A 10,946-nucleotide genomic window follows, 5' to 3' on the forward strand; every position below is an offset into this window, starting at 1 on the left:
CTTTCCCTGACCTCACTGCGCTTTCTTTTTATACATCTCCCATTTCATTTGCATTACTTCCCTGCAAAAACGGTCCAAATCTTCTCTTTTCTCTTCACCTAATATCTTAATTCTTCATCCCCACCAATCCACCTACCTGTCTAATCTGCCCACCTCCCCATTTTCTCATGCCAGAGCATTTCTTGCGCAAGCCCCCCCCCCCATTTCCCAAAATTTTTTGCTTCCCCCTAAATACATCCCATTCCTCCCCCACTCACCTTAATCTTTATTATTTTCCTCCTTGGTTCTCACCTTTTTCCATTCTGTACTCAGTCTCTCCTGGTACTTCCTCACACAAGTCCCCTTCCCAAGCTCAGATACTCTCACCATTCTCTTCACCCCAACAATCTTCTTTTCTGAAAACCTCTATACATCTCACCTTTGCCCTCCCAAAAGATAATGATCGCCAGACATCCCACGCAGTTGCATATCTCAGCAATTAACGCCCAAAATCTCTTCCCGCGCATGTCAATTAACACGTAATCCAATAACGCTCTCTGCCATACTCTCCTTCTTACATACGTATACCTTATGTATAAATCTCTACTTAAACTAGGCATTCCCAATCAACCAGTCCTTCTTCCACACACATAAATCTACAAGCTCTTCACCACTGCCATTTACGACACTGATCACCCCATGTACATCATTATTCGCATAATTGCCACATTTACTTCCCTCACCTTTGCCGTCAAATCCACCCATCACAATAACCGGTCCTCGTGCGCTCCAAAACACTAGCCTCTCAAGATCTTTCCTTCTCTGCAAGGTGCATATACAGCAATAATCACCCATCTCTCTCCATCAACTTTCAGTTTTATCCATAGCAAACTATAGTTTACTTTCTTACACTCTATAACATACTCCAACCACTACTCTTGTTTCAGAAGGAGTGCTACTCCTTCCCTTGCTCACCTTGTCTTTCTCAGTAGCCCCTGACTTTACTCACAAAACATTCCCAAACCACTAACTCCTCACCTTTATACCCTAAGAGCTTCTTTCACTCAGACCAAAACATCCATGATCCTTTCTTCCACATACAACCTATCTCCTCCTTTTTTTCTATACTGTTTTTAACATCCACACACATTAGATCACCCCAATCTGAGCCTTCGAGGAGGATGAAGCACTCCCCGGGTAACACCTTCTTCTGTTTCCCCTTTTTGAAATTAAAATTCAGAGTGCCATTGTACAAAAAGCAAAGATGAATATAAATGACTGATTAATACAGAGTATTGGTTTGTTGAGTATTCCTGTAAATTATAAGGGAGGGTATTGATTGAGAGGTAAGGCATGTAAAAAAACAACATATGGGAAGGAGCATATGGGGTTTCAGAAGAGGTAGAGAATGTTAATGCATCAGGTGATTGCTTTGAAGAATGTATGTACAAATACACAGAAAACGAACGATTTGTAAATAGCATTTATAGATTCTGGAGAAGGCATATGAAGATTCATAACAGAAAAAATTTGGATTTTTTTTCAGGGAAGGTGTTAAGAAGGTATGTGTAGGAAGCAAGTTGTTAGAAGCAGTGAAAAGTTCATTCAGATTCAGGCATGTGTAAGTGTTGGAAGGAGGAAAGTGAATGGTTCTCAGAGAATGTAGGTTTGCGGCAGGGTGTGTGATGACACCATGTTGTTTTAATTTGTTTATGGATTGGATGATAGGAGGTGAAGCAAGATTTAGAAAAGAGGGGCTACTATGCAGTCTGTTGTGGAATGATGAGCTGAGAAGTAGTCAGTTGTTGTTCCTATGATACAGCGCTGGTAGCTGATTCGTGGTGAAGCTGCAGAACTGGTGACTGGATTAGTAAAGGTGTGAGAACGAAGAAGGCTGAGAAAGTAAATGTGAATAATAGCAAGGTTATTAAGGACACAGTAAGGGTTTGAGGGGCATGTCAATTGGGAAATAAATTTGAATAGAGAAAAACTGATGTGAAGTGTTTTTAGGTATCCTGGCAGTGGATTTAAAGGGCATGTAACCATGGAATCGGAAGTAAATCATAGGGTGTGGAGGGGGCGAAAGTTCTGGAGCATTGAACAATGCTGCAAGTCGAGAACATTATCTCGAAAAGCAAAATTGGTTTATGTTTAAAGGAGTAAGAGGTTCCAACTATGTATATGTTTGCTAGGCGTGGGCCAGAGATAGAGTTTGTGCAAGCAGGGTTGATGTGCTGGATATTAGATGTTTGAGGACAATATGTTGTGTGAGGGTGGTTTGATCAATTAAGTAATGAAAGGGTAAATAATTGTCGTATAAAAAAGAGTGTGGTTAGAGAGCAGAAGAGGTGTTTTGAAATGTTTGGTCAAAATTTAAGAATGAGTGAGGAAAGATTGACCAAGAGGATGTATGTGTCGAGGGGGGTGAACGTAAGAAGTGGAAACCCAAATTGGAATGGAAAGATGGAGTGAAACACATTTTGAGTGATAGGGGCCTAAACATGCAGGAGGTGAAAGGCTGCAAGGAATGGAGTGAAGTGAACTATGTGTATATCAGGCTCCGAACGTGCTGTCAGTGGACTGAACCAGGCATGTGAAGCGTCCAAGAGTAAAAACAATGGGAAAGTTCTGTGGGCCCTGTATGTTGAAAGGGACTATGGTTTCGGTGCATATTACATGACAATTAGAGAGTGAGTGTGAAGATTGGTGGCCTTTGTTTTCTTTTGCTAGCGCTACTCGCACAAATCGTGTGAGGGGCTGTTATTTCATGTGTGGCGGGGTGGAGATAGAATGACAATAAACAGTAATGAATTATTGCATGTGTGTATAATATATATATATAAATCTATATATATATATAAATATATAGTATATATAAAATAAATATATATAAGATATATATATATATCTATATATATATATATAAATATATATAAAAAATATATATATTATATATATAATAAATATATATATATGTATACCCCTTGAATGTATAGGTATGTATATTAGCGTGTGGACCTGTATGTATAGTCCATGTGTATGTGGGTGGGTTTGGCCATTCTTTCGTGTTTCCTTGCGCACCCCTCGTGGAGACATACACATATATAACCTAGTATATCTCAAGTTTTCTTTTTTTTTTTTGCTTATGTCGCTGTCTTCATCCCGCGTTTGCTAGGTAGCGACAAGGAAACATGACGAAAGAAATCGCCCAACCCACCCCATACATATGTAAACATACGTTCCACACACGCAAATATACATACTACACACATTCCATGGTTTACCCCAGCGCTTCACATCCTGATTCAATCCCACCAGACAGCACGTCAACCCCGGAACCACATCGCTCCACTTCAACTCTATTCCTTGCCCTCCTTTCACTCTCCTCATGTTTCAGGCCCGATCACACAAAAATCTTTTCACTCCATATTATTCGCACTCCAATTTGGTCTCCCTCTTCCTCCTCGTTCCCTTCACCTCCGACACATATATCCTCTTGTTCAATCCTTTCCTCCCCAAATCCTTCCATGTGCCAAAACCCATTTCTAACACCCTCTTCTCCTCCAACCACACTCTTTTATTTCCACAATCTCTCTTAAACCCTTTTTTTTTTTTTATCGATAAAACCCACCCCAACCACATTGTCCTAAAACATCTAATTCAAGCAATCCACCTCCTGCCACAACTCAACCATAGCCCACGCCCCCCGCACCTTTAAACATTGTTGGAACCACTATTCTTCAAACATACCCATTTGCTTTCGAGATAATGTTTCGACTTCCAACATTCTTCAAGTCCCCAAATTTCGCCCCTCCCCCACCCAATGATCCTTCCGCTTCCATGGTTCCATCCCTAACAGATCCACTCCCAATATCAAAACACTTACTCTCCAGTTTTCTCCATTCAAACTAACCCCCCAATTGACTGACCTCAACCCAACTGACCTAAAAACCCTTTCCTTATTCACATTTCTCTTAACTTTCTTTTTTCACACACTTTACCAAACTCAGTACAAGCTTTGCTTTTCTCACATGAATCAGCCACCACGCTGTATCATCAGCAACAACAACGACTTACTTCCCAACTCTCTCACCCCCAAACAACTTCATACTTGCACTTTTTCCCAAAAAACTCTTCATTCACCCCTACAACCCATCCATAAACAAATTAAACACCATGGAGACTAAACCACCCCGCAAAACCTACTTTCATGAGAACCAATCACTTCCTCTCCCCTACCCACATCCCTTAACCTCAAAAAAATTTTTCACTGCTTCTAACAACTGCCTCCCCCCATATATTCTTAAACCCCACAGAGCACTCTATAAACTCACTAGCCTTCTCCAATCCAAAATGCACAACAAATCCTTTTGCTTTTCTAAGTATTTCTCACATACATTTTTCAAAGCAAACCCTTTCCACACATCCTTTACCACTTCGAAACCACACTGCCCCCAATCTGATGCTCTGTACAGCCTTCACCCCTCAATCATCCCCTCCCTTAATTTACGGGAATACTCAACAAACTTTACTCTGTAATTTAGCCCATTTTTACCCCTTTGGCCCTTTTTTCTTTTTCACTACCCCCCTTCCCGCCCAAACCTCAAGCACCTCACCATAGTCATACACCCTTAAAAACCTTACCAAACCCTCAACAATACAGTCACCCCCTTTTTATAAATTCCCTGCAATACCACCAAACCTGCTGCCTTGCCGGCTTTCATCTTCCGCAAACTTTTTTCTACCCTCCCCTTTTCCAAATCATTTTCCCAACCCTCACTTTGCACACCACTCGACCAAAACAAACCCCATTCGCCACCTTCATAAAACACTTCAACAAACCTTCAAATACCACTACCCTCTCCCCCCCCCCACTACTTGTTTCACCTCCCCCCTTTGCCCCCTCACGAAGTTTTCCCATTTTCTCCCTTGTCCTTAGGGATTTATTTACCTCCTTCCAAACATCTTTTTTATTCCCTAAAACAATATACTCTCTCACCCCCAAATCCCATTTCCCTTTTTTTCACCCCGCACCTTTCTCTTTACCTCCTGCTCTTTCCCCTTTTTTACCCCCATCAAATTTATTTTTTCCCCCCAAAAAAACGTCCAAATCCTCTCTCTTCCTTTTACTAAAACCCTTTCTTCTTTATCCCCCACTCCATACCCTTTCTAATCAACCCACCTCCCACTTTTCATGCCCAAGATCTTTTTCGCAACCCTCACTGATTCCCCAAATACATCCCCTTCCCCCCCCCACTCCCTTACTTTCCCTTTTTCTCACCTTTTTTTCCCCTGTACCATCTCTCCGGGACTTTCCCACCAAGCTCCTTCCCAACCACTTACTTCACCACCCTCTTCACCCCCAAAACACCTTCTTTTCCCCAAAACACACAAATCTCACCTTCCCCACAGAAATGAACAAAACCCCCCATTGCACCTCTCAGCAATTAACTCCAAAAGTCTCTTTTTTCGTCCCCTGTCAAAAAACACGTAATCCAAAACGCTCTCGGGCCATTTTCCCTTACTAATTAACTTTATGTATATCAACTTTTTTAAACCGACCCCAATAAATATCCCTTTTTTTTTCACACAAAAACTAAAACTCTTCACCTTTTCCTTTTAAACACGAACACCCCGTATACAATATTCCCCCAAACTGCCACATTACCACCTTTCTTTTCAATCACCTCACTATAACCCGTTCTCGTGCACAAAACCACTACACACTATTCAGCTGCTCCCAAAACACTTTCCTCTCTGATCTTTCTTCTCATGCCCAGGTGCATATGCACCAATAATCCCCACCTCTCCTCCATCAACTTTCATTTTAACCCATATTAATCGAAATTTACTTTTTTACATTCTATCACATACTCCCACACTCCTGTTCAGGAGTATGCTACTCCTTCCCTTCTCTTGTCCTACTCACTAACCCCTAACTTACTCCCCAAACATTTCCAAACCACTCCCCCCTTTTCCCCTTGAGCTTCGTTTTCACTCAAGCCAAAACATCCGGGTTCCTTTCCTAAAAACATACTACCTATCTCTCCTTTTTTCACATCTTGGTTACATCCCACACACATTTAGGTACCCCAATCTGAGCCTTCGGGAGGATGGCACTCCCGCGTGACTCCTTTCTGTTTCCCATTTTAGAAAGTTAAAAAAAAACAAGGGGGTGAGGATTTCCTGGCCCCCCGCTCCCGCCCCCTTTTAAAGTCGCTTTCTACGACACGCGAGGAAGGGGGGGGAATATTCTTTCACCCCTACCCAGGGATAATATATAATTATAGAATAAAAAAAATATATTTAATAAATATACTATAAATATAATATAAAAAAATATATAATATATATTTATATATATAAAGAGTTATGGGTGATTTAAAATGCAAAGGTGAGTAATGTGGCAGTTGAGGGAAAATTGTAGCATGGGTGTTCATGTTGAAAAGGAAATGGTGAAGAGCTTGTAGATTATGCGAAAAAGGACTATGATTGGAAATACCTGGTTTAAAAAGCGAATATACATAAGTATACTTATGTAAGTAGGAGAGATGGCCAGAGAGCGTTATTGGATTACGTGTTAATTGACAGGCGTGCGAAAGAGAGACTTTTGGATGTTAATGTGCTGAGAGGTGCAACTGGAGGGATGTCTGATCATTATCTTGTGGAGGCTAAGGTGAAGATTAGTATGGGTTTTCAGAAAAGAGGAGTGAATGTTGGGGTGAAGAAGGTGGTGAGAGTAAGTGAGCTTGGGAAGGAGACCTGTGTGGGGAAGTACCAGGAGAGACTGTGTACAGAATGGAAAAAGGTGAGAACAATGGAAGTAAGGGGAGTGGGGGAGGAATGGGATGTATTTAGGGAATCAGTGATGGATTGCGCAAAAGATGCTTGTGGCATGAGAAGAGTGGGAGGTGGGCTGTTTAGAAAGGGTAGTGAGTGGTGGGATGAAGAAGTAAGAGTATTAGTGAAAGAGAAGAGAGAGGCATTTGGACGATTTTTGCAGGGAAAAAATGCAATTGAGTGGGAGAAGTATAAAAGAAAGAGACAGGAGGTCAAGAGAAAGGTGCAAGAGGTGAAAAAAAGGGCAAATGAGAGTTGGGGTGAGAGACTATCAGTAAATTTTAGGGAGAATAAAAAGATGTTCTGGAAGGAGGTAAATAGGGTGCGTAAGACAAGGGAGCAAATGGGAACTTCAGTGAAGGGCGTAAATGGGGAGGTGATAACAAGTAGTGGTGATGTGAGAAGGAGATGGAATGAGTATTTTGAAGGTTTGTTGAATGTGTCTGATGACAGAGTGGCAGATATAGGGTGTTTTGGTCGAGGTGGTGTGCAAAGTGAGAGGGTTAGGGAAAATGATTTGGTAAACAGAGAAGAGGTAGTAAAAGCTTTGCGGAAGATGAAAGCCGGCAAGGCAGCAGGTTTGGATGGTATTGCAGTGGAATTTATTAAAAAAGGGGGTGACTGTATTGTTGACTGGTTGGTAAGGTTATTTAATGTATGTATGACTCATGGTGAGGTGCCTGAGGATTGGCGGAATGCGTGCATAGTGCCATTGTACAAAGGCAAAGGGGATAAGAGTGAGTGCTCAAATTACAGAGGTATAAGTTTGTTGAGTATTCCTGGTAAATTATATGGGAGGGTATTGATTGAGAGGGTGAAGGCATGTACAGAGCATCAGATTGGGGAAGAGCAGTGCGGTTTCAGAAGTGGTAGAGGATGTGTGGATCAGGTGTTTGCTTTGAAGAATGTATGTGAGAAATACTTAGAAAAGCAAATGGATTTGTATGTAGCATTTATGGATCTGGAGAAGGCATATGATAGAGTTGATAGAGATGCTCTGTGGAAGGTATTAAGAATATATGGTGTGGGAGGCAAGTTGTTAGAAGCAGTGAAAAGTTTTTATCGAGGATGTAAGGCATGTGTACGTGTAGGAAGAGAGGAAAGTGATTGGTTCTCAGTGAATGTAGGTTTGCGGCAGGGGTGTGTGATGTCTCCATGGTTGTTTAATTTGTTTATGGATGGGGTTGTTAGGGAGGTAAATGCAAGAGTCCTGGAAAGAGGGGCAAGTATGAAGTCTGTTGGGGATGAGAGAGCTTGGGAAGTGAGTCAGTTGTTGTTCGCTGATGATACAGCGCTGGTGGCTGATTCATGTGAGAAACTGCAGAAGCTGGTGACTGAGTTTGGTAAAGTGTGTGGAAGAAGAAAGTTGAGAGTAAATGTGAATAAGAGCAAGGTTATTAGGTACAGTAGGGGTGAGGGTCAAGTCAATTGGGAGGTGAGTTTGAATGGAGAAAAACTGGAGGAAGTGAAGTGTTTTAGATATCTGGGAGTGGATCTGTCAGCGGATGGAACCATGGAAGCGGAAGTGGATCATAGGGTGGGGGAGGGGGCGAAAATTTTGGGAGCCTTGAAAAATGTGTGGAAGTCGAGAACATTATCTCGGAAAGCAAAAATGGGTATGTTTGAGGGAATAGTGGTTCCAACAATGTTGTATGGTTGCGAGGCGTGGGCTATGGATAGAGATGTGCGCAGGAGGATGGATGTGCTGGAAATGAGATGTTTGAGGACAATGTGTGGTGTGAGGTGGTTTGATCGAGTAAGTAACGTAAGGGTAAGAGAGATGTGTGGAAATAAAAAGAGCGTGGTTGAGAGAGCAGAAGAGGGTGTTTTGAAATGGTTTGGGCACATGGAGAGAATGAGTGAGGAAAGATTGACCAAGAGGATATATGTGTCGGAGGTGGAGGGAACGAGGAGAAGAGGGAGACCAAATTGGAGGTGGAAAGATGGAGTGAAAAAGATTTTGTGTGATCGGGGCCTGAACATGCAGGAGGGTGAAAGGAGGGCAAGGAATAGAGTGAATTGGAGCGATGTGGTATACAGGGGTTGACGTGCTGTCAGTGGATTGAAGCAAGGCATGTGAAGCGTCTGGGGTAAACCATGGAAAGCTGTGTAGGTATGTATATTTGCGTGTGTGGACGTGTGTATGTACATGTGTATGGGGGGGGGGGGTTGGGCCATTTCTTTCGTCTGTTTCCTTGCGCTACCTCGCAAACGCGGGAGACAGCGACAAAGTAAAAAAAAAAAAAAAAAAAAAAAAAAAAAATATATTAATATATATAATATATAATATTATTATATAAAATATAAATATATATATATATATATAATATATATATATACACATCACAAATAATACATACGACTTCCCAACACTAATATTTATTTTATATAAAAAATAAGAAAACAATTAAGAAAAACTAAACTTTTAGTTGAAATAAAAAATAAATACACATAAGGTTCAACCTCTGCATTGGGAAAAAGGAAATAATAATTTTTACCAAACGCCCTATTCTCATCAATTAACATGATATCAATAACTTCAATTCCAACTTTTTTTTTCCAATTTATTTTTTCCCAAAGCCCCGGGAAAAAAACTTTCTGTTTTCATTTTCCCAAAAAAATTTCTGGGGAAATCTTTCCCGAAATTTACTTTTTAATAATATAATAATTATATATTTTTATATAATTATATAATATAATATATATAATATATATATTTTTTTTTTTTTGTTTGTCGCTGCCCTCCCGCGTTTGCGGGTAGCGCAAGGAAACAGACAAAGAAATGCCCAACCCCCCCCCCCATACACATTTTAATAATACGCCCACACACCAAAATATACATACCTACAAGCTTTCCATGGTTTACCCCAGACCTTCACTGCCCGATTCAACCCCCTGACAGCACGTCAACCCCGGGATACAACATCGTCCAATCATCCCATTTCCCTTTCCCTCCTTTCACCCTCCGCTTGTTCAGGCCCGATCACCAAAATCTTTTTCACTCCCATCTTTTCCACCTCCCAATTTTGGTCTCCCACTTCTCCTGTTCCCTCCACCTCCGACACATATATCCTCTTGGTCAATCTTTTCCTCACTCTTCTCTCCATGTGCCAAACCATTTCAAAACACCCTCTTTTGCTCCTCAACCACGCTCTTTTTATTTCCACACATCTCTCTTACCCTTACGTTACTTACCGATCAAACCCCCTCAAACCACACATTGTCCTCAAACATCTCATTTCCAGCACATCCCTCCTCCTGCGCACAACTCTATCCATAGCCCACGCCTCGCAACCATACAACATTGTTGGAACCACTATTCCTTCAAACATACCCATTTTTGCTTTCCGAGATAATGTTCTCGACTTCCACACATCTTTAAGGGTCCCAGAATTTTTTGGCCCCCTCCCCCCCCCTATGATCCACTTCCGCTTCCATGGTTCCATCCGCTGCCAGTCCACTCCCAGATATCTAAACACTTTACTTCCCCCAGTTTTTTTTCCCAGTCAAAATACCCTCCAATTGACTTGACCCTCAACCCTACTGTACCTAATAACCTTGCTCTTATTCACATTTACTTTTAACTTCCTCTTTCCCCCACTTTACCAAACTCATCCCAGCTTCTCAGTTTCTCAAAATGAACAGCCCCGCGCTGTATCATCAGCGAAAAACAATACCACTTCCTAAACCCTTCATCCCCAAAAGACTTCTATTGCCCCCTTTCCAAAACTCTTTCATTCACCTCCCAAAAACCATCCATAAACAAATTAAACAAACCCTGGAGACTCACACACCCCTTCCCAAACCTTTTTTCACTGAGAACCCAAACACTTTCCTCCTTTCCACACGTAACAGCCTTTATCCTCATAAAAACTTTTACTCTTCTAAAAAACTTCCTCCCACACATAATTCTAAACCTTCCCAGAGCTCTCTATCAAAAATATCATATGCCTTCTCCAGATCCATAATCTACATACAAATCCATTTTTCTTTTAAGATTTCTCCATACATTCTTCAAAACAAACACCTGACCACACATCCTCTACCACTTCTAAAACCCCACTGCTCTTCCCCAATCGAGCCTGACATCCCTTTACCCTCTCAACAAACCCCCCCATATATTTACC

This window comes from Panulirus ornatus, chromosome 66, assembly GCF_036320965.1.
Source record: "Panulirus ornatus isolate Po-2019 chromosome 66, ASM3632096v1, whole genome shotgun sequence".
Classification (NCBI taxonomy): domain Eukaryota; kingdom Metazoa; phylum Arthropoda; class Malacostraca; order Decapoda; family Palinuridae; genus Panulirus; species Panulirus ornatus.